The sequence below is a fragment of the Cryptomeria japonica genome, unplaced genomic scaffold, assembly GCF_030272615.1.
Source record: "Cryptomeria japonica unplaced genomic scaffold, Sugi_1.0 HiC_scaffold_431, whole genome shotgun sequence".
Taxonomy (NCBI): Eukaryota; Viridiplantae; Streptophyta; class Pinopsida; order Cupressales; family Cupressaceae; genus Cryptomeria; species Cryptomeria japonica.
The window spans coordinates 95,110-118,989 of NW_026729251.1; the positions used below are offsets into that span (position 1 = coordinate 95,110).

Below are 23,880 nucleotides of genomic sequence, written 5' to 3' on the forward strand. Positions count from 1 at the left end.
CATCGCATCAAAGGTGCGCACCTCGCTGCCCACCTTGGTGTGCTCCGAGGTGCCCACCACGGTGCGCAACGCCGGTGCGAACCCGGGAGCGCCCCGATGTGTGCTCCAAGGTGCGGCGTGCACGAAGTCGGACCCCGGTTTGCCCCGGGTGCGCACCTCGCGTGCACCTTGGTGCGCACACCTTGGCTGGGTTGCGCGGCCTGGTGGGCACCATGGTGCGCACCAAGGAGCGCTCCGAAGTGTGCTCCAAGGTGCGGCGTGCACGAAGTCGGAGCCCGGTTTGCCCCGGGTGCGCACCTTCGCCGCGGTGGGCACCATGGCGTGCACGAAGTCGGAGCCCGGTTTGCCCCGGGTGCGCACCTCGCGTGCACCTTCGCCGGGGTGGGCACCTCGGCTGGGTTGCGCGCCCTGGTGCGCACCAAGGAGCGCTCTGAAGTGTGCTCCAAGGTGCGGCGTGCACGAAGTCGGAGCCCGGTTTGCCCCGGGTGTGCACCTCGCGTGCACCTTCGCTGCGGTGGGCACCTTGGCTGGGTTGCGCGCCTTGGTGGGCACCATGCAGTGCACGAAGTCGGAGCCCGGTTTGCCCCGGGCGCGCACCTCCGCCAGGGTGGGCACCTTGGTGCGCACAACTTGCCTGGGCTGCGCACCAGGAAGGGCTCAAGATGGCACCCGCGTTCCGTTTTTTTCACTATCTTTCAGAACGGAAATTTTAAAATATCGTTTTTTTTTGCCTTTTCTGGAAATTAGTGAAGGCAGCGCATCAAAGGTGCGCAACGCTGGTGCGAACCTGGGAGCGCTCCGATGTGTGCTCCAAGGTGCGGCGTGCACGAAGTCGGACCCCGGTTTGCCCCGGGTGCGCACCTCGCGTGCACCTTGGTGCGCACACCTTGGCTGGGTTGCGCGCCCTGGTGGGCACCATGGTGCGCACCAAGGAGCGCTCCGAAGTGTGCTCCAAGGTGCGGCGTGCACGAAGTCGGAGCCCGGTTTGCCCCGGGTGCGCACCTCGCGTGCACCTTCGCCGCGGTGGGCACCATGGCGTGCACGAAGTCGGAGCCCGGTTTGCCCCGGGTGCGCACCTCGCGTGCACCTTCGCCGGGGTGGGCACCTTAGTGTGCAGACCTTGGCTGGGTTGCGCGCCCTGGTGGGCACCATGGTGCGCACCAAGGAGCGCTCCGAAGTGTGCTCCAAGGTGCGGCCTGCACGAAGTCGGAGCCCGGTTTGCCCCGGGTGTGCACCTCGGGTGGGCACCTTGGTGCGCATGCCTTGCCTGGGCTGCGCACCAGGGCGGGCTCAAGATGGCACCCGCGTTCCTTTTTTTTCACTATCTTTCAAAACGGAAATTTTAAAATCTCATTTTTTTTTGCCTTTTTCTGGAAATTAGTGAAGGCAGCGCATCAAAGGTGCGCACCTCGCTGCCCACCACGGTGCGCAACGCCGGTGGGCACCCGGGAGTGCTTCGAAGTGTGCTCCAAGGTGCTGCGTGCACGTTGTCGGAGCCCGGTTTGCCCCGGGTGCGCACCTCGCGTGCACCTTCGTCGGGGTGGGCACCTTGGCTGGGTTTGCCCCGGCTGCGCTCCGAAGCGGGGTTATTGGAGCGCCGCCTCTTTTTTTGTCGGAGCGTTTGGTGGGGTTTCTCGCATTGGCTCTTCCGAGGCCCGGTTGCCACCCTGGCGCGCACGAAGTCGGAAGTAGGGTTAATTGCCCGGGTGCGCACCTTTGCCAGGGTGGGCACCTTACCTGGGCTGCGCACCAGGGCGGGCTCAAGATGGCACGCGCGTTCCGTTTTTTTCACTATCTTTCAAAACGGAAATTTTAAAATCTCCTTTTTTTTTTGCCTTTTCTGGAAATTAGTGAAGGCAGCGCATCAAAGGTGCGCACCTCGCTGCCCACCTTGGTGTGCTCTGAGGTGCGCACCCGGGAGCGCTACGAAGTGTGCTCCAAGGTGCGGCGTGCACGTTGTCGGAGCCCGGTTTGCCCCGGGTGCGCACCTCGCCTGCACCTTGGCCGGGGTGGGCACCTTGGCTGGGTTTGCCCAGGGTGCGCTCCGAAGCGGGGTTACTGGAGCGCCCCCTCTTTTTTTGTCAGAGCGTTTGGTGGGGTTTCTCGCATTGGCTCTTCCCAGGCCCGGTTGTTGGGTGCGCTCCCACCCTGGCGCGCGCGAAGTTGGAAGTTGGGTTAATTGCCCGGGCGCGCACCTTCGCCAGGGTGGGCACCTTGGTGCGCACACCTTGGCTGGGCTGCGCACCAGGGCGGGCTCAAGATGGCACCAGCATTCCCTTTTTCTCACTATCTTTCAAAACGGAAATTTTAAAATCTCGTTTTTTTTTTGCCTTTTATGGAAATTAGTGAAGGCATCGCATCAAAGGTGCGCACCTCGCTGCCCACCTTGGTGTGCTCCGAGGTGCCCACCACGGTGCGCAACGCCGGTGCGAACCCGGGAGCGCCCCGATGTGTGCTCCAAGGTGCGGCGTGCACGAAGTCGGACCCCGGTTTGCCCCGGGTGCGCACCTCGCGTGCACCTTGGTGCGCACACCTTGGCTGGGTTGCGCGGCCTGGTGGGCACCATGGTGCGCACCAAGGAGCGCTCCGAAGTGTGCTCCAAGGTGCGGCGTGCACGAAGTCGGAGCCCGGTTTGCCCCGGGTACGCACCTCGCGTGCACCTTCGCCGGGGTGGGCACCTCGGCTGGGTTGCGCGCCCTGGTGCGCACCAAGGAGCGCTCCGAAGTGTGCTCCAAGGTGCGGCGTGCACGAAGTCGGAGCCCGGTTTGCCCCGGGTGCGCACCTTCGCCGCGGTGCGCACCATGGCGTGCACGAAGTCGGAGCCCGGTTTGCCCCGGGTGCGCACCTCGCGTGCACCTTCGGCGGGGTTGCGCGCCCTGGTGGGCACCATGGTGCGCACCAAGGAGCGCTCCGAAGTGTGCTCCAAGGTGCGGCGTGCACGAAGTCGGAGCCCGGTTTGCCCCGGGTGCGCACCTCGCGTGCACCTTCGGCGGGGTTGCGCGCCCTGGTGGGCACCATGGTGCGCACCAAGGAGCGCTCCGAAGTGTGCTCCAAGGTGCGGCGTGCACGAAGTCGGAGCCCGGTTTGCCCCGGGTGCGCACCTCGCGTGCACCTTCGCCGCGGTGGGCACCATGGCGTGCACGAAGTCGGAGCCCGGTTTGCCCCGGGTGCGCACCTCGCGTGCACCTTCGCCGGGGTGGGCACCTCGGCTGGGTTGCGCGCCCTGGTGCGCACCAAGGAGCGCTCCGAAGTGTGCTCCAAGGTGCGGCGTGCACGAAGTCGGAGCCCGGTTTGCCCCGGGTGCGCACCTCGCGTGCACCTTCGCCAGGGTGGGCACCTCGGTGCGCACACCTTCTCAATGTTTTCTTGCCTTTTCTGGAAATTGGTGAAGGCAGCGCATCAAAGGTGCGCACCTCGGTGTGCTCCGAGGTGCGAACCCGAGAGCGCTCCGAGGTGCCCACGAAGTCGAAAGTCGGGTTAATTGCATTGTTTTCCCCGGGTGCGCTCCGAGGTGCGCAACATCGGCGCGCACCAAGGAGGGCTCCGAAGTGTGCTCCAAGGTGCGCACGATGGCGTGCACCTCTGGTGCGCACGATTCGGAGCTCGGTTTGACCGGGGTGCGCACACCTTGGCTGGGTTGCGCACCTTTTGTGCGCTCCAAGGTGCGCACGAAGTCGGAGCTCGGTTTGCCCCGGGTGCGCACCTTCGCCAGGGTGCGCACCTTGATGCGCACGCCTTGGCTGGGCTGCGCACCTTGGTGGGCGCCATGGTGCGCACCTTTCGTGCGCTCCAAGGTGCGCACGAAGTCGGAGCTCGGTTTGCCCCGGGTGCGCACCTTGGTGGGCGCCATGGTGCACTCCGAGGTGCCCAAGATTGGTGCGCACCAAGGAGCGCTCCGAAGTGCGCTCCAAGGTGCGCGCGAAGTCGAAAGTTGGGTTAATTGTCCGGTTTGCCTCGGGTGCGCACCTTGCGTGCACCTTCGCCAGGGTGGGCGCCTTGGTGCGCACACCTTGGCTGGGCTGCGCACACCTTGGCACCCGCGTTTCCTTCATTTTAAATTTTTTTTTTTTACAATCTCTCAAGTGGGAAATTCTATAATCTCAACTTTTTTTGCCTTTTCAGGAAACTTTTGAATGGAGCGCATCATTGGTGCGCTCCGAAGTGTGCTCCAAAGCTCTCTCCAGCTGCGTGCACCTGCCCCGGCCGCGCACCCGGCCCCGCCCAGCTTCGCTCACCTGTCCCGGGCGTCTGGTGCGGAACCTTAGAGTAAGAAACATCACCGTGCACCTTGGCCAACGTGCGCGACTCGACCGAGCGCGCACTGGCCGAGGTGCACACCGATTTCACCTGGGTGCGCGCGCAGCACCTCGGGCGCACCGGGGTGCGCGCACAACGCCCGGGTTGCACCGTGGCCTGTGTGCTCGGGGCGCCTCGGGTGCGCGCTCGGTGTCGCCCCCGCGCGCGCGGTAGTGCGGGCAGCGCACCCCGGCCCGGCCCGGCCCCGACGAGAACGCAAACGGGCAAAAGGTTTATTCAAATAGCATTGCGACGCCCGGCGAAAAACTAAAAAAGGGTGCAACACCGGGACTTCCCGGGAGGTCACCCATCCCAGTACTACTCCGGCCCAAGCGCGCTTAACTGCGGAGTTCTGATGGGATCCGGTGCACTAACGCTGGTATGATCGCACCCGTTATGAGCTTGTCGCAGTGTGTACTTAGCAAACCGCGACCCACGTGCGAATCCACCCCGGCCACCCACCCCCGTCGAGGTGCACACCCTCCCTCGCGAAGTGCGCCCCGTTCGCCAAGTGTGAGCCCTGCCCGGGTGCGCGCACCTTGCTAGGGCGTCGGGTGTGCACCCGGCCCGGCCTACGTGCGTGCACCTGGAGGGGGCGTCGTGTGCGTGCAGTGTCCCGTCTGCAACGCGGTGCCCACACACCACCTCGGGCGCAACGACCTGCGCTCACATGTGGGCCGAGTGCACCTTGGTGCATGTTCGGGGCGCCTCGGGTGCACGCTCGATCTTGCCCCGGTGCACCAAGGCGCTCGGTTTGCCCCGGGTGCGCACTTGGTGCAAGGTGGGCACCCAAAATAGGGATCAAGCACCAAAACACAAGTTTCGGGATGCAAAATGGGACCCAAGGACCACAAATGCGTTCCAAGACCCATGATGGGTCCACGAGAACAAAAATGTGTTCCGAGACTTAATAAACAAATATTGGGTTTTAGGAGAAGAAACATGCTCTGATGCCCAAAACGAGAATCGACCCCGAAAAGGCCACAGGCCAAAAGTGGGATGCGAGACAAAAAAAAATGGGACCCGAGGACCAAAATTGGGTTCCCAGGTCGAAGACAGGGCAACCGGACAAGAAACGACCTCTAAGGCTCGAAATGAGTCCCGACGACTAAAACTTGACAAGAAGCACCCATCAGGCACCCAACTCGACACCCATGGGATGCCGACCCACCCGGGCTTCCACCTAGCACACCTTGGCACCCACCCACCCTCGCACCCAACCTCGCACCCAACTTAGCACCTTTGAACCCACATTGGCACTCACCCTGACCCTGGCACCTTGGAACCCACATTGGCACTCACCTTGACCCTGGCACCCACCTTTGCACTCACCTTGGGACCCACCCTGGCTCCCACCTCGGCACCCACCCAGACACCCACCTTGGTTCCTTGGCACCCACCTTGGATCCTTGGCACCCACCCCGACACCCACCTTGGCACGCAACTTGGCTACTTGCCACCCACCTTGGCTCCTTGACGCCCACCCCGACAACCACCCCGTGACCTACCCTGGCTAGGGTTGGTGCACACCCACCCTGGTGCCCACCTTGGCACCCACCCTATGACCCACCTTGGCACGCACCTTAGTACCCACCCCGTTACCCACCCTAGGACCCACCCCGTGACCCACCTTGGCCAGGGTGGGTGCCTTGGTGCGCACAACTTGCCTGGGCTGCACACCAGGGCGGGCTCAAGATGGCACCCGCGTTCCGTTTTTTTCACTATCTTTCAAAACGGAAATTTTAAAATCTCATTTTTTTCTTTTTTTTGCCTTTTCTGGAAATTAGTGAAGGCAGCGCATCAAAGGTGCGCAATGCTGGTGCGAACCCGGGAGCGCTCCGATGTGTGCTCCAAGGTGCGGCGTGCACGAAGTCCGAGCCCGGTTTGCCCCGGGTGCGCACCTCGCGTGCACCTTCGCCGGGGTGAGCACCTTGGCTGGGTTGCGCGCCCTGGTGCGTACCAAGGAGCGCTCTGAAGTGTGCTCCAAGGTGCGGCGTGCACGAAGTCGGAGCCCGGTTTGCCCCGGGTGTGCACCTCGGGTGCGCACCTCGCGTGCACCTTCGCTGCGGTGGGCACCTTGGCTGGGTTGCGCGCCTTGGTGGGCACCATGCAGTGCACGAAGTCGGAGCCCGGTTTGCCCCGGGCGCGCACCTCCGCCAGGGTGGGCACCTTGGTGCGCACAACTTGCCTGGGCTGCGCATCAGGAAGGGCTCAAGATGGCACCCGCGTTCCGTTTTTTTCACTATCTTTCAGAACGGAAATTTTAAAATATCGTTTTTTTTTGCCTTTTCTGGAAATTAGTGAAGGCAGCGCATCAAAGGTGCGCAACGCTGGTGCGAACCTGGGAGCGCTCCGATGTGTGCTCCAAGGTGCGGCGTGCACGAAGTCGGAGCCCGGTTTGCCTCGGGTGCGCCCTGGTGGGCACCATGGTGCGCACCAAGGAGCGCTCCGAAGTGTGCTCCAAGGTGCGGCCTGCACGAAGTCGGAGCCCGGTTTGCCCCGGGTGTGCACCTCGGGTGGGCACCTTGGTGCGCATGCCTTGCCTGGGCTGCGCACCAGGGCGGGCTCAAGATGGCACCCGCGTTCCTTTTTTTTCACTATCTTTCAAAACGGAAATTTTAAAATCTCATTTTTTTTTGCCTTTTTCTGGAAATTAGTGAAGGCAGCGCATCAAAGGTGCGCACCTCGCTGCCCACCACGGTGCGCAACGCCGGTGGGCACCCGGGAGTGCTTCGAAGTGTGCTCCAAGGTGCTGCGTGCACGTTGTCGGAGCCCGGTTTGCCCCGGGTGCGCACCTCGCGTGCACCTTCGTCGGGGTGGGCACCTTGGCTTGGTTTGCCCCGGCTGCGCTCCGAAGCGGGGTTATTGGAGCGCCGCCTCTTTTTTTGTCGGAGCGTTTGGTGGGGTTTCTCGCATTGGCTCTTCCGAGGCCCGGTTGCCACCCTGGCGCGCACGAAGTCGGAAGTAGGGTTAATTGCCCGGGTGCGCACCTTTGCCAGGGTGGCACCTTACCTGGGCTGCGCACCAGGGCGGGCTCAAGATGGCACGCGCGTTCCGTTTTTTTCACTATCTTTCAAAACGGAAATTTTAAAATCTCCTTTTTTTTTTGCCTTTTCTGGAAATTAGTGAAGGCAGCGCATCAAAGGTGCGCACCTCGCTGCCCACCTTGGTGTGCTCTGAGGTGCGCACCCGGGAGCGCTACGAAGTGTGCTCCAAGGTGCGGCGTGCACGTTGTCGGAGCCCGGTTTGCCCCGGGTGCGCACCTCGCCTGCACCTTGGCCGGGGTGGGCACCTTGGCTGGGTTTGCCCAGGGTGCGCTCCGAAGCGGGGTTACTGGAGCGCCCCCTCTTTTTTTGTCAGAGAGTTTGGTGGGGTTTCTCGCATTGGCTCTTCCCAGGCCCGGTTGTTGGGTGCGCTCCCACCCTGGCGCGCGCGAAGTTGGAAGTTGGGTTAATTGCCCGGGCGCGCACCTTCGCCAGGGTGGGCACCTTGGTGCGCAAACCTTGGCTGGGCTGCGCACCAGGGCGGGCTCAAGATGGCACCAGCATTCCCTTTTTCTCACTATCTTTCAAAACGGAAATTTTAAAATCTCGTTTTTTTTTTGCCTTTTATGGAAATTAGTGAAGGCATCGCATCAAAGGTGCGCACCTCGCTGCCCACCTTGGTGTGCTCCGAGGTGCCCACCACGGTGCGCAACGCCGGTGCGAACCCGGGAGCGCCCCGATGTGTGCTCCAAGGTGCGGCGTGCACGAAGTCGGACCCCGGTTTGCCCCGGGTGCGCACCTCGCGTGCACCTTGGTGCGCACACCTTGGCTGGGTTGCGCGGCCTGGTGGGCACCATGGTGCGCACCAAGGAGCGCTCCGAAGTGTGCTCCAAGGTGCGGCGTGCACGAAGTCGGAGCCCGGTTTGCCCCGGGTGCGCACCTTCGCCGCGGTGGGCACCATGGCGTGCACGAAGTCGGAGCCCGGTTTGCCCCGGGTGCGCACCTCGCGTGCACCTTCGCCGGGGTGGGCACCTCGGCTGGGTTGCGCGCCCTGGTGCGCACCAAGGAGCGCTCTGAAGTGTGCTCCAAGGTGCGGCGTGCACGAAGTCGGAGCCCGGTTTGCCCCGGGTGTGCACCTCGCGTGCACCTTCGCTGCGGTGGGCACCTTGGCTGGGTTGCGCGCCTTGGTGGGCACCATGCAGTGCACGAAGTCGGAGCCCGGTTTGCCCCGGGCGCGCACCTCCGCCAGGGTGGGCACCTTGGTGCGCACAACTTGCCTGGGCTGCGCACCAGGAAGGGCTCAAGATGGCACCCGCGTTCCGTTTTTTTCACTATCTTTCAGAACGGAAATTTTAAAATATCGTTTTTTTTTGCCTTTTCTGGAAATTAGTGAAGGCAGCGCATCAAAGGTGCGCAACGCTGGTGCGAACCTGGGAGCGCTCCGATGTGTGCTCCAAGGTGCGGCGTGCACGAAGTCGGACCCCGGTTTGCCCCGGGTGCGCACCTCGCGTGCACCTTGGTGCGCACACCTTGGCTGGGTTGCGCGCCCTGGTGGGCACCATGGTGCGCACCAAGGAGCGCTCCGAAGTGTGCTCCAAGGTGCGGCGTGCACGAAGTCGGAGCCCGGTTTGCCCCGGGTGCGCACCTCGCGTGCACCTTCGCCGCGGTGGGCACCATGGCGTGCACGAAGTCGGAGCCCGGTTTGCCCCGGGTGCGCACCTCGCGTGCACCTTCGCCGGGGTGGGCACCTTGGTGTGCAGACCTTGGCTGGGTTGCGCGCCCTGGTGGGCACCATGGTGCGCACCAAGGAGCGCTCCGAAGTGTGCTCCAAGGTGCGGCCTGCACGAAGTCGGAGCCCGGTTTGCCCCGGGTGTGCACCTCGGGTGGGCACCTTGGTGCGCATGCCTTGCCTGGGCTGCGCACCAGGGCGGGCTCAAGATGGCACCCGCGTTCCTTTTTTTTCACTATCTTTCAAAACGGAAATTTTAAAATCTCATTTTTTTTTGCCTTTTTCTGGAAATTAGTGAAGGCAGCGCATCAAAGGTGCGCACCTCGCTGCCCACCACGGTGCGCAACGCCGGTGGGCACCCGGGAGTGCTTCGAAGTGTGCTCCAAGGTGCTGCGTGCACGTTGTCGGAGCCCGGTTTGCCCCGGGTGCGCACCTCGCGTGCACCTTCGTCGGGGTGGGCACCTTGGCTGGGTTTGCCCCGGCTGCGCTCCGAAGCGGGGTTATTGGAGCGCCGCCTCTTTTTTTGTCGGAGCGTTTGGTGGGGTTTCTCGCATTGGCTCTTCCGAGGCCCGGTTGCCACCCTGGCGCGCACGAAGTCGGAAGTAGGGTTAATTGCCCGGGTGCGCACCTTTGCCAGGGTGGGCACCTTACCTGGGCTGCGCACCAGGGCGGGCTCAAGATGGCACGCGCGTTCCGTTTTTTTCACTATCTTTCAAAACGGAAATTTTAAAATCTCCTTTTTTTTTTGCCTTTTCTGGAAATTAGTGAAGGCAGCGCATCAAAGGTGCGCACCTCGCTGCCCACCTTGGTGTGCTCTGAGGTGCGCACCCGGGAGCGCTACGAAGTGTGCTCCAAGGTGCGGCGTGCACGTTGTCGGAGCCCGGTTTGCCCCGGGTGCGCACCTCGCCTGCACCTTGGCCGGGGTGGGCACCTTGGCTGGGTTTGCCCAGGGTGCGCTCCGAAGCGGGGTTACTGGAGCGCCCCCTCTTTTTTTGTCAGAGCGTTTGGTGGGGTTTCTCGCATTGGCTCTTCCCAGGCCCGGTTGTTGGGTGCGCTCCCACCCTGGCGCGCGCGAAGTTGGAAGTTGGGTTAATTGCCCGGGCGCGCACCTTCGCCAGGGTGGGCACCTTGGTGCGCACACCTTGGCTGGGCTGCGCACCAGGGCGGGCTCAAGATGGCACCAGCATTCCCTTTTTCTCACTGTCTTTCAAAACGGAAATTTTAAAATCTCGTTTTTTTTTTGCCTTTTATGGAAATTAGTGAAGGCATCGCATCAAAGGTGCGCACCTCGCTGCCCACCTTGGTGTGCTCCGAGGTGCCCACCACGGTGCGCAACGCCGGTGCGAACCCGGGAGCGCCCCGATGTGTGCTCCAAGGTGCGGCGTGCACGAAGTCGGACCCCGGTTTGCCCCGGGTGCGCACCTCGCGTGCACCTTGGTGCGCACACCTTGGCTGGGTTGCGCGGCCTGGTGGGCACCATGGTGCGCACCAAGGAGCGCTCCGAAGTGTGCTCCAAGGTGCGGCGTGCACGAAGTCGGAGCCCGGTTTGCCCCGGGTACGCACCTCGCGTGCACCTTCGCCGGGGTGGGCACCTCGGCTGGGTTGCGCGCCCTGGTGCGCACCAAGGAGCGCTCCGAAGTGTGCTCCAAGGTGCGGCGTGCACGAAGTCGGAGCCCGGTTTGCCCCGGGTGCGCACCTTCGCCGCGGTGCGCACCATGGCGTGCACGAAGTCGGAGCCCGGTTTGCCCCGGGTGCGCACCTCGCGTGCACCTTCGGCGGGGTTGCGCGCCCTGGTGGGCACCATGGTGCGCACCAAGGAGCGCTCCGAAGTGTGCTCCAAGGTGCGGCGTGCACGAAGTCGGAGCCCGGTTTGCCCCGGGTGCGCACCTCGCGTGCACCTTCGGCGGGGTTGCGCGCCCTGGTGGGCACCATGGTGCGCACCAAGGAGCGCTCCGAAGTGTGCTCCAAGGTGCGGCGTGCACGAAGTGCGCGCCCTGGTGGGCACCATGGTGCGCACCAAGGAGCGCTCCGAAGTGTGCTCCAAGGTGCGGCGTGCACGAAGTCGGAGCCCGGTTTGCCCCGGGTGCGCACCTCGCGTGCACCTTCGCCGCGGTGGGCACCATGGCGTGCACGAAGTCGGAGCCCGGTTTGCCCCGGGTGCGCACCTCGCGTGCACCTTCGCCGGGGTGGGCACCTCGGCTGGGTTGCGCGCCCTGGTGCGCACCAAGGAGCGCTCCGAAGTGTGCTCCAAGGTGCGGCGTGCACGAAGTCGGAGCCCGGTTTGCCCCGGGTGCGCACCTCGCGTGCACCTTCGCCAGGGTGGGCACCTCGGTGTGCTCCGAGGTGCGAACCCGAGAGCGCTCCGAGGTGCCCACGAAGTCGAAAGTCGGGTTAATTGCATTGTTTTCCCCGGGTGCGCTCCGAGGTGCGCAACATCGGCGCGCACCAAGGAGGGCTCCGAAGTGTGCTCCAAGGTGCGCACGATGGCGTGCACCTCTGGTGCGCACGATTCGGAGCTCGGTTTGACCGGGGTGCGCACACCTTGGCTGGGTTGCGCACCTTTTGTGCGCTCCAAGGTGCGCACGAAGTCGGAGCTCGGTTTGCCCCGGGTGCGCACCTTCGCCAGGGTGCGCACCTTGATGCGCACGCCTTGGCTGGGCTGCGCACCTTGGTGGGCGCCATGGTGCGCACCTTTCGTGCGCTCCAAGGTGCGCACGAAGTCGGAGCTCGGTTTGCCCCGGGTGCGCACCTTGGTGGGCGCCATGGTGCACTCCGAGGTGCCCAAGATTGGTGCGCACCAAGGAGCGCTCCGAAGTGCGCTCCAAGGTGCGCGCGAAGTCGAAAGTTGGGTTAATTGTCCGGTTTGCCTCGGGTGCGCACCTTGCGTGCACCTTCGCCAGGGTGGGCGCCTTGGTGCGCACACCTTGGCTGGGCTGCGCACACCTTGGCACCCGCGTTTCCTTCATTTTAAATTTTTTTTTTTTACAATCTCTCAAGTGGGAAATTCTATAATCTCAACTTTTTTTGCCTTTTCAGGAAACTTTTGAATGGAGCGCATCATTGGTGCGCTCCGAAGTGTGCTCCAAAGCTCTCTCCAGCTGCGTGCACCTGCCCCGGCCGCGCACCCGGCCCCGCCCAGCTTCGCTCACCTGTCCCGGGCGTCTGGTGCGGAACCTTAGAGTAAGAAACATCACCGTGCACCTTGGCCAACGTGCGCGACTCGACCGAGCGCGCACTGGCCGAGGTGCACACCGATTTCACCTGGGTGCGCGCGCAGCACCTCGGGCGCACCGGGGTGCGCGCACAACGCCCGGGTTGCACCGTGGCCTGTGTGCTCGGGGCGCCTCGGGTGCGCGCTCGGTGTCGCCCCCGCGCGCGCGGTAGTGCGGGCAGCGCACCCCGGCCCGGCCCGGCCCCGACGAGAACGCAAACGGGCAAAAGGTTTATTCAAATAGCATTGCGACGCCCGGCGAAAAACTAAAAAAGGGTGCAACACCGGGACTTCCCGGGAGGTCACCCATCCCAGTACTACTCCGGCCCAAGCGCGCTTAACTGCGGAGTTCTGATGGGATCCGGTGCACTAACGCTGGTATGATCGCACCCGTTATGAGCTTGTCGCAGTGTGTACTTAGCAAACCGCGACCCACGTGCGAATCCACCCCGGCCACCCACCCCCGTCGAGGTGCACACCCTCCCTCGCGAAGTGCGCCCCGTTCGCCAAGTGTGAGCCCTGCCCGGGTGCGCGCACCTTGCTAGGGCGTCGGGTGTGCACCCGGCCCGGCCTACGTGCGTGCACCTGGAGGGGGCGTCGTGTGCGTGCAGTGTCCCGTCTGCAACGCGGTGCCCACACACCACCTCGGGCGCAACGACCTGCGCTCACATGTGGGCCGAGTGCACCTTGGTGCATGTTCGGGGCGCCTCGGGTGCACGCTCGATCTTGCCCCGGTGCACCAAGGCGCTCGGTTTGCCCCGGGTGCGCACTTGGTGCAAGGTGGGCACCCAAAATAGGGATCAAGCACCAAAACACAAGTTTCGGGATGCAAAATGGGACCCAAGGACCACAAATGCGTTCCAAGACCCATGATGGGTCCACGAGAACAAAAATGTGTTCCGAGACTTAATAAACAAATATTGGGTTTTAGGAGAAGAAACATGCTCTGATGCCCAAAACGAGAATCGACCCCGAAAAGGCCACAGGCCAAAAGTGGGATGCGAGACAAAAAAAAATGGGACCCGAGGACCAAAATTGGGTTCCCAGGTCGAAGACAGGGCAACCGGACAAGAAACGACCTCTAAGGCTCGAAATGAGTCCCGGCGACTAAAACTTGACAAGAAGCACCCATCAGGCACCCAACTCGACACCCATGGGATGCCGACCCACCCGGGCTTCCACCTAGCACACCTTGGCACCCACCCACCCTCGCACCCAACCTCGCACCCAACTTAGCACCTTTGAACCCACATTGGCACTCACCCTGACCCTGGCACCTTGGAACCCACATTGGCACTCACCTTGACCCTGGCACCCACCTTTGCACTCACCTTGGGACCCACCCTGGCTCCCACCTCGGCACCCACCCAGACACCCACCTTGGTTCCTTGGCACCCACCTTGGATCCTTGGCACCCACCCCGACACCCACCTTGGCACGCAACTTGGCTACTTGCCACCCATCTTGGCTCCTTGACGCCCACCCCGACAACCACCCCGTGACCTACCCTGGCTAGGGTTGGTGCACACCCACCCTGGTGCCCACCTTGGCACCCACCCTATGACCCACCTTGGCACGCACCTTAGTACCCACCCCGTTACCCACCCTAGGACCCACCCCGTGACCCACCTTGGCCAGGGTGGGTGCCTTGGTGCGCACAACTTGCCTGGGCTGCACACCAGGGCGGGCTCAAGATGGCACCCGCGTTCCGTTTTTTTCACTATCTTTCAAAACGGAAATTTTAAAATCTCATTTTTTTCTTTTTTTTGCCTTTTCTGGAAATTAGTGAAGGCAGCGCATCAAAGGTGCGCAATGCTGGTGCGAACCCGGGAGCGCTCCGATGTGTGCTCCAAGGTGCGGCGTGCACGAAGTCCGAGCCCGGTTTGCCCCGGGTGCGCACCTCGCGTGCACCTTCGCCGGGGTGAGCACCTTGGCTGGGTTGCGCGCCCTGGTGCGTACCAAGGAGCGCTCTGAAGTGTGCTCCAAGGTGCGGCGTGCACGAAGTCGGAGCCCGGTTTGCCCCGGGTGTGCACCTCGGGTGCGCACCTCGCGTGCACCTTCGCTGCGGTGGGCACCTTGGCTGGGTTGCGCGCCTTGGTGGGCACCATGCAGTGCACGAAGTCGGAGCCCGGTTTGCCCCGGGCGCGCACCTCCGCCAGGGTGGGCACCTTGGTGCGCACAACTTGCCTGGGCTGCGCACCAGGAAGGGCTCAAGATGGCACCCGCGTTCCGTTTTTTTCACTATCTTTCAGAACGGAAATTTTAAAATATCGTTTTTTTTTGCCTTTTCTGGAAATTAGTGAAGGCAGCGCATCAAAGGTGCGCAACGCTGGTGCGAACCTGGGAGCGCTCCGATGTGTGCTCCAAGGTGCGGCTGTGCACAAAGTCGGAGCCCGGTTTGCCCCGGGTGCGCCCTGGTGGGCACCATGGTGCGCACCAAGGAGCGCTCCGAAGTGTGCTCCAAGGTGCGGCCTGCACGAAGTCGGAGCCCGGTTTGCCCCGGGTGTGCACCTCGGGTGGGCACCTTGGTGCGCATGCCTTGCCTGGGCTGCGCACCAGGGCGGGCTCAAGATGGCACCCGCGTTCCTTTTTTTTCACTATCTTTCAAAACGGAAATTTTAAAATCTCATTTTTTTTTGCCTTTTTCTGGAAATTAGTGAAGGCAGCGCATCAAAGGTGCGCACCTCGCTGCCCACCACGGTGCGCAACGCCGGTGGGCACCCGGGAGTGCTTCGAAGTGTGCTCCAAGGTGTTGCGTGCACGTTGTCGGAGCCCGGTTTGCCCCGGGTGCGCACCTCGCGTGCACCTTCGTCGGGGTGGGCACCTTGGCTTGGTTTGCCCCGGCTGCGCTCCGAAGCGGGGTTATTGGAGCGCCGCCTCTTTTTTTGTCGGAGCGTTTGGTGGGGTTTCTCGCATTGGCTCTTCCGAGGCCCGGTTGCCACCCTGGCGCGCACGAAGTCGGAAGTAGGGTTAATTGCCCGGGTGCGCACCTTTGCCAGGGTGGCACCTTACCTGGGCTGCGCACCAGGGCGGGCTCAAGATGGCACGCGCGTTCCGTTTTTTTCACTATCTTTCAAAACGGAAATTTTAAAATCTCCTTTTTTTTTTGCCTTTTCTGGAAATTAGTGAAGGCAGCGCATCAAAGGTGCGCACCTCGCTGCCCACCTTGGTGTGCTCTGAGGTGCGCACCCGGGAGCGCTACGAAGTGTGCTCCAAGGTGCGGCGTGCACGTTGTCGGAGCCCGGTTTGCCCCGGGTGCGCACCTCGCCTGCACCTTGGCCGGGGTGGGCACCTTGGCTGGGTTTGCCCAGGGTGCGCTCCGAAGCGGGGTTACTGGAGCGCCCCCTCTTTTTTTGTCAGAGAGTTTGGTGGGGTTTCTCGCATTGGCTCTTCCCAGGCCCGGTTGTTGGGTGCGCTCCCACCCTGGCGCGCGCGAAGTTGGAAGTTGGGTTAATTGCCCGGGCGCGCACCTTCGCCAGGGTGGGCACCTTGGTGCGCAAACCTTGGCTGGGCTGCGCACCAGGGCGGGCTCAAGATGGCACCAGCATTCCCTTTTTCTCACTATCTTTCAAAACGGAAATTTTAAAATCTCGTTTTTTTTTTGCCTTTTATGGAAATTAGTGAAGGCATCGCATCAAAGGTGCGCACCTCGCTGCCCACCTTGGTGTGCTCCGAGGTGCCCACCACGGTGCGCAACGCCGGTGCGAACCCGGGAGCGCCCCGATGTGTGCTCCAAGGTGCGGCGTGCACGAAGTCGGACCCCGGTTTGCCCCGGGTGCGCACCTCGCGTGCACCTTGGTGCGCACACCTTGGCTGGGTTGCGCGGCCTGGTGGGCACCATGGTGCGCACCAAGGAGCGCTCCGAAGTGTGCTCCAAGGTGCGGCGTGCACGAAGTCGGAGCCCGGTTTGCCCCGGGTGCGCACCTTCGCCGCGGTGGGCACCATGGCGTGCACGAAGTCGGAGCCCGGTTTGCCCCGGGTGCGCACCTCGCGTGCACCTTCGCCGGGGTGGGCACCTCGGCTGGGTTGCGCGCCCTGGTGCGCACCAAGGAGCGCTCTGAAGTGTGCTCCAAGGTGCGGCGTGCACGAAGTCGGAGCCCGGTTTGCCCCGGGTGTGCACCTCGCGTGCACCTTCGCTGCGGTGGGCACCTTGGCTGGGTTGCGCGCCTTGGTGGGCACCATGCAGTGCACGAAGTCGGAGCCCGGTTTGCCCCGGGCGCGCACCTCCGCCAGGGTGGGCACCTTGGTGCGCACAACTTGCCTGGGCTGCGCACCAGGAAGGGCTCAAGATGGCACCCGCGTTCCGTTTTTTTCACTATCTTTCAGAACGGAAATTTTAAAATATCGTTTTTTTTTGCCTTTTCTGGAAATTAGTGAAGGCAGCGCATCAAAGGTGCGCAACGCTGGTGCGAACCTGGGAGCGCTCCGATGTGTGCTCCAAGGTGCGGCGTGCACGAAGTCGGACCCCGGTTTGCCCCGGGTGCGCACCTCGCGTGCACCTTGGTGCGCACACCTTGGCTGGGTTGCGCGCCCTGGTGGGCACCATGGTGCGCACCAAGGAGCGCTCCGAAGTGTGCTCCAAGGTGCGGCGTGCACGAAGTCGGAGCCCGGTTTGCCCCGGGTGCGCACCTCGCGTGCACCTTCGCCGCGGTGGGCACCATGGCGTGCACGAAGTCGGAGCCCGGTTTGCCCCGGGTGCGCACCTCGCGTGCACCTTCGCCGGGGTGGGCACCTTGGTGTGCAGACCTTGGCTGGGTTGCGCGCCCTGGTGGGCACCATGGTGCGCACCAAGGAGCGCTCCGAAGTGTGCTCCAAGGTGCGGCCTGCACGAAGTCGGAGCCCGGTTTGCCCCGGGTGTGCACCTCGGGTGGGCACCTTGGTGCGCATGCCTTGCCTGGGCTGCGCACCAGGGCGGGCTCAAGATGGCACCCGCGTTCCTTTTTTTTCACTATCTTTCAAAACGGAAATTTTAAAATCTCATTTTTTTTTGCCTTTTTCTGGAAATTAGTGAAGGCAGCGCATCAAAGGTGCGCACCTCGCTGCCCACCACGGTGCGCAACGCCGGTGGGCACCCGGGAGTGCTTCGAAGTGTGCTCCAAGGTGCTGCGTGCACGTTGTCGGAGCCCGGTTTGCCCCGGGTGCGCACCTCGCGTGCACCTTCGTCGGGGTGGGCACCTTGGCTGGGTTTGCCCCGGCTGCGCTCCGAAGCGGGGTTATTGGAGCGCCGCCTCTTTTTTTGTCGGAGCGTTTGGTGGGGTTTCTCGCATTGGCTCTTCCGAGGCCCGGTTGCCACCCTGGCGCGCACGAAGTCGGAAGTAGGGTTAATTGCCCGGGTGCGCACCTTTGCCAGGGTGGGCACCTTACCTGGGCTGCGCACCAGGGCGGGCTCAAGATGGCACGCGCGTTCCGTTTTTTTCACTATCTTTCAAAACGGAAATTTTAAAATCTCCTTTTTTTTTTGCCTTTTCTGGAAATTAGTGAAGGCAGCGCATCAAAGGTGCGCACCTCGCTGCCCACCTTGGTGTGCTCTGAGGTGCGCACCCGGGAGCGCTACGAAGTGTGCTCCAAGGTGCGGCGTGCACGTTGTCGGAGCCCGGTTTGCCCCGGGTGCGCACCTCGCCTGCACCTTGGCCGGGGTGGGCACCTTGGCTGGGTTTGCCCAGGGTGCGCTCCGAAGCGGGGTTACTGGAGCGCCCCCTCTTTTTTTGTCAGAGCGTTTGGTGGGGTTTCTCGCATTGGCTCTTCCCAGGCCCGGTTGTTGGGTGCGCTCCCACCCTGGCGCGCGCGAAGTTGGAAGTTGGGTTAATTGCCCGGGCGCGCACCTTCGCCAGGGTGGGCACCTTGGTGCGCACACCTTGGCTGGGCTGCGCACCAGGGCGGGCTCAAGATGGCACCAGCATTCCCTTTTTCTCACTATCTTTCAAAACGGAAATTTTAAAATCTCGTTTTTTTTTTGCCTTTTATGGAAATTAGTGAAGGCATCGCATCAAAGGTGCGCACCTCGCTGCCCACCTTGGTGTGCTCCGAGGTGCCCACCACGGTGCGCAACGCCGGTGCGAACCCGGGAGCGCCCCGATGTGTGCTCCAAGGTGCGGCGTGCACGAAGTCGGACCCCGGTTTGCCCCGGGTGCGCACCTCGCGTGCACCTTGGTGCGCACACCTTGGCTGGGTTGCGCGGCCTGGTGGGCACCATGGTGCGCACCAAGGAGCGCTCCGAAGTGTGCTCCAAGGTGCGGCGTGCACGAAGTCGGAGCCCGGTTTGCCCCGGGTACGCACCTCGCGTGCACCTTCGCCGGGGTGGGCACCTCGGCTGGGTTGCGCGCCCTGGTGCGCACCAAGGAGCGCTCCGAAGTGTGCTCCAAGGTGCGGCGTGCACGAAGTCGGAGCCCGGTTTGCCCCGGGTGCGCACCTTCGCCGCGGTGCGCACCATGGCGTGCACGAAGTCGGAGCCCGGTTTGCCCCGGGTGCGCACCTCGCGTGCACCTTCGGCGGGGTTGCGCGCCCTGGTGGGCACCATGGTGCGCACCAAGGAGCGCTCCGAAGTGTGCTCCAAGGTGCGGCGTGCACGAAGTCGGAGCCCGGTTTGCCCCGGGTGCGCACCTCGCGTGCACCTTCGGCGGGGTTGCGCGCCCTGGTGGGCACCATGGTGCGCACCAAGGAGCGCTCCGAAGTGTGCTCCAAGGTGCGGCGTGCACGAAGTCGGAGCCCGGTTTGCCCCGGGTGCGCACCTCGCGTGCACCTTCGCCGCGGTGGGCACCATGGCGTGCACGAAGTCGGAGCCCGGTTTGCCCCGGGTGCGCACCTCGCGTGCACCTTCGCCGGGGTGGGCACCTCGGCTGGGTTGCGCGCCCTGGTGCGCACCAAGGAGCGCTCCGAAGTGTGCTCCAAGGTGCGGCGTGCACGAAGTCGGAGCCCGGTTTGCCCCGGGTGCGCACCTCGCGTGCACCTTCGCCAGGGTGGGCACCTCGGTGCGCACACCTTCTCAATGTTTTCTTGCCTTTTCTGGAAATTGGTGAAGGCAGCGCATCAAAGGTGCGCACCTCGGTGTGCTCCGAGGTGCGAACCCGAGAGCGCTCCGAGGTGCCCACGAAGTCGAAAGTCGGGTTAATTGCATTGTTTTCCCCGGGTGCGCTCCGAGGTGCGCAACATCGGCGCGCACCAAGGAGGGCTCCGAAGTGTGCTCCAAGGTGCGCACGATGGCGTGCACCTCTGGTGCGCACGATTCGGAGCTCGGTTTGACCGGGGTGCGCACACCTTGGCTGGGTTGCGCACCTTTTGTGCGCTCCAAGGTGCGCACGAAGTCGGAGCTCGGTTTGCCCCGGGTGCGCACCTTCGCCAGGGTGCGCACCTTGATGCGCACGCCTTGGCTGGGCTGCGCACCTTGGTGGGCGCCATGGTGCGCACCTTTCGTGCGCTCCAAGGTGCGCACGAAGTCGGAGCTCGGTTTGCCCCGGGTGCGCACCTTGGTGGGCGCCATGGTGCACTCCGAGGTGCCCAAGATTGGTGCGCACCAAGGAGCGCTCCGAAGTGCGCTCCAAGGTGCGCGCGAAGTCGAAAGTTGGGTTAATTGTCCGGTTTGCCTCGGGTGCGCACCTTGCGTGCACCTTCGCCAGGGTGGGCGCCTTGGTGCGCACACCTTGGCTGGGCTGCGCACACCTTGGCACCCGCGTTTCCTTCATTTTAAATTTTTTTTTTTTACAATCTCTCAAGTGGGAAATTCTATAATCTCAACTTTTTTTGCCTTTTCAGGAAACTTTTGAATGGAGCGCATCATTGGTGCGCTCCGAAGTGTGCTCCAAAGCTCTCTCCAGCTGCGTGCACCTGCCCCGGCCGCGCACCCGGCCCCGCCCAGCTTCGCTCACCTGTCCCGGGCGTCTGGTGCGGAACCTTAGAGTAAGAAACATCACCGTGCACCTTGGCCAACGTGCGCGACTCGACCGAGCGCGCACTGGCCGAGGTGCACACCGATTTCACCTGGGTGCGCGCGCAGCACCTCGGGCGCACCGGGGTGCGCGCACAACGCCCGGGTTGCACCGTGGCCTGTGTGCTCGGGGCGCCTCGGGTGCGCGCTCGGTGTCGCCCCCGCGCGCGCGGTAGTGCGGGCAGCGCACCCCGGCCCGGCCCGGCCCCGACGAGAACGCAAACGGGCAAAAGGTTTATTCAAATAGCATTGCGACGCCCGGCGAAAAACTAAAAAAGGGTGCAACACCGGGACTTCCCGGGAGGTCACCCATCCCAGTACTACTCCGGCCCAAGCGCGCTTAACTGCGGAGTTCTGATGGGATCCGGTGCACTAACGCTGGTATGATCGCACCCGTTATGAGCTTGTCGCAGTGTGTACTTAGCAAACCGCGACCCACGTGCGAATCCACCCCGGCCACCCACCCCCGTCGAGGTGCACACCCTCCCTCGCGAAGTGCGCCCCGTTCGCCAAGTGTGAGCCCTGCCCGGGTGCGCGCACCTTGCTAGGGCGTCGGGTGTGCACCCGGCCCGGCCTACGTGCGTGCACCTGGAGGGGGCGTCGTGTGCGTGCAGTGTCCCGTCTGCAACGCGGTGCCCACACACCACCTCGGGCGCAACGACCTGCGCTCACATGTGGGCCGAGTGCACCTTGGTGCATGTTCGGGGCGCCTCGGGTGCACGCTCGATCTTGCCCCGGTGCACCAAGGCGCTCGGTTTGCCCCGGGTGCGCACTTGGTGCAAGGTGGGCACCCAAAATAGGGATCAAGCACCAAAACACAAGTTTCGGGATGCAAAATGGGACCCAAGGACCACAAATGCGTTCCAAGACCCATGATGGGTCCACGAGAACAAAAATGTGTTCCGAGACTTAATAAACAAATATTGGGTTTTAGGAGAAGAAACATGCTCTGATGCCCAAAACGAGAATCGACCCCGAAAAGGCCACAGGCCAAAAGTGGGATGCGAGACAAAAAAAAATGGGACCCGAGGACCAAAATTGGGTTCCCAGGTCGAAGACAGGGCAACCGGACAAGAAACGACCTCTAAGGCTCGAAATGAGTCCCGACGACTAAAACTTGACAAGAAGCACCCATCAGGCACCCAACTCGACACCCATGGGATGCCGACCCACCCGGGCTTCCACCTAGCACACCTTGGCACCCACCCACCCTCGCACCCAACCTCGCACCCAACTTAGCACCTTTGAACCCACATTGGCACTCACCCTGACCCTGGCACCTTGGAACCCACATTGGCACTCACCTTGACCCTGGCACCCACCTTTGCACTCACCTTGGGACCCACCCTGGCTCCCACCTCGGCACCCACCCAGACACCCACCTTGGTTCCTTGGCACCCACCTTGGATCCTTGGCACCCACCCCGACACCCACCTTGGCACGCAACTTGGCTACTTGCCACCCACCTTGGCTCCTTGACGCCCACCCCGACAACCACCCCGTGACCTACCCTGGCTAGGGTTGGTGCACACCCACCCTGGTGCCCACCTTGGCACCCACCCTATGACCCACCTTGGCACGCACCTTAGTACCCACCCCGTTACCCACCCTAGGACCCACCCCGTGACCCACCTTGGCCAGGGTGGGTGCACCCACCCTGGTGCCCACCTTGGCACCCACCCATCCTAGCACCCAGCCTGTGACCGGGCTTGGAACCCAACCTTGCACCCGCACCCGTCTTGGCCAGTGTGGGTGCGCACCCATCCTGGCACCCACGTTGTGACACACCCTTTAACCCACGCACCCTAGCACCCACGTTGGCACCCACCTTGGAACCCAACCTAGCAACTTGGCACCCACCCCGTGACCCACCTTGGCATCCACCATAGCAGTCGCCGACTTGGCACCCACCTCGGCACCCACCTTGACACTTGTGGACCCACCTTGCCACTCACCCTAGCATCGACCCATCCTAGCACCCACCCTGGCACCTTTGCACCCTAGCACTCACCCATCCTAGCACCTAACCTGTGACCCACCTTGACACTCACCCTCGCACCCACCTTGGAACCCAACCTAGCACCCACCCACCCTGACACCAACCCTAGCACCTACCCACCCTTGCACCCACCCTGTGACCCATCTTGGCACCCACCCATCCTACCACTCAACCTATCACCCACCTTCTCACCCACCTTGGCATCCACCTTAGCACCCACCCACACTGGCACCTTGGCACCCACCTCGGGCAAGGTGGGTGCACACCCACCCTGGCACCCAATTTAGAACCCACCGAGCATGTTACCCACCTTGGCACCCACATTGCAGCCCACCCTAGTACCCACCCTATGACCCACATTGGCATCCACACCCTAGCACCCAGGCACCTCGACACCCGCCTTGACACCCACCCTAGCACTGAACCTGTGACCCACCTTGGAACTCACCCTAGAACCCACCCACCCTGTGAACCACCTTGGCATCCACCTTAGCACCCACCCACCTTGGCACCCACTCTAGCACTCACCCATCCTAACACCCAACTTGTTACCCACCTTGGCACCCGCCCTCGCGTCCACCTTGAAACCCACCCTAGCACCCACCCACGCAGGAGCCCACCTTGGCACCCAACCTAACACCCACGCATCCTGGCACCCAACTTGTGACCCACCTTGGAACCCACCCTAGTACCCACCTTTGAACCCACTATATCACCAACCCACCTTGGCACCCACCCTATGACCCTCTTTGGAATCCACCCTAGCACGCACCCACCCTGGCACCCACCATGGAGCGCACCCTAGCACCCACCCACCTCGGCACGCACCTCAACACCCACCTTGGTGTGCGCACTGCGCCAACCTCTCAAAGACCCTATGTGGTGCGCTCCAAAGTGTACACCTTTGGTGCGCTCCAAGGTGCGCACCTTTGGTGCACACCGAGGTGCACACCAAAGTGTGCACCGAGGTGAGCACCAAAGTGCACTCCAGGGTGCACACCAAGGCGTGCACCTTTGGTGCGGTCAATGCAAACGAATTCGGAAGTTGGGGTCGATGTCCTAATCGCTGCTGCAGACTACACGTATGAGAATCGGACAAATAGCTTTATATAGGGGAGGTGTTGCGTTTGATGGGTCGACTCCCCTGGTTGTGTGCACTGCACCAACTTCAAAGACCCTGTCTTGTTTAAGAAGTCAAAAGTTGGGGTGGATGTCCTAATCATTGCTGCAGTCTACGCATGTATGAGAATCAGACAAATAGCTTATATAGGGGAGGTGTTGCATTCGGTGGGTTGACTCCCCTGGTTGTGCGCACTGCGCCAACCTCAAAGACCCCGCATAGCAGAAGAAGTCGGAAGTCGGATTTTGGTGAGCACCAAGGCGTGCACCTTTGGTGCGGTCAACGCAGACGAATTCAGAAGTTGGGGTGGATGTCCTAATCATTGTTGCAGGCTACACATGTATGAGAATCAGACAAATAGCTTATATAGGGGAGGTGTTGGGTTTGATGGGTCAACTCCCTTGGTTGTGCGCATTACGCCAACCTCAAAGACCTTGTTTTCGTTAAGAAGTCAAAAGTTGGGGTCAATGTCCTAATGGCTCCTGCAGGCTACACATGTATGAGAATCGGACAAATAGCTTATATAGGGGAGGTGTTGGGTTTGATGGGTCGACTCCCCTGGTTGTGCGCATTACGTCAACCTCAAAGACCTTGTTTTCGTTAAGAAGTCAAAAGTTGGG

General features: G+C 62.6%; 3 non-coding genes across 3 annotated transcripts; all 3 read right to left on the reverse strand.

Moving 5' to 3' along the window:
• Window positions 1–4,570: 4,570 nt before the first annotated feature.
• LOC131871624 (5S ribosomal RNA) lies at window positions 4,571–4,689 on the reverse strand. Its single transcript, XR_009369837.1, has one exon. It is a non-coding gene; the product is annotated as a 5S ribosomal RNA (ribosomal RNA).
• A 7,804-nt stretch (window positions 4,690–12,493) lies between these two features.
• LOC131871625 (5S ribosomal RNA) lies at window positions 12,494–12,612 on the reverse strand. Its single transcript, XR_009369838.1, has one exon. It is a non-coding gene; the product is annotated as a 5S ribosomal RNA (ribosomal RNA).
• A 7,805-nt stretch (window positions 12,613–20,417) lies between these two features.
• LOC131871626 (5S ribosomal RNA) lies at window positions 20,418–20,536 on the reverse strand. Its single transcript, XR_009369839.1, has one exon. It is a non-coding gene; the product is annotated as a 5S ribosomal RNA (ribosomal RNA).
• Window positions 20,537–23,880: the final 3,344 nt, after the last annotated feature.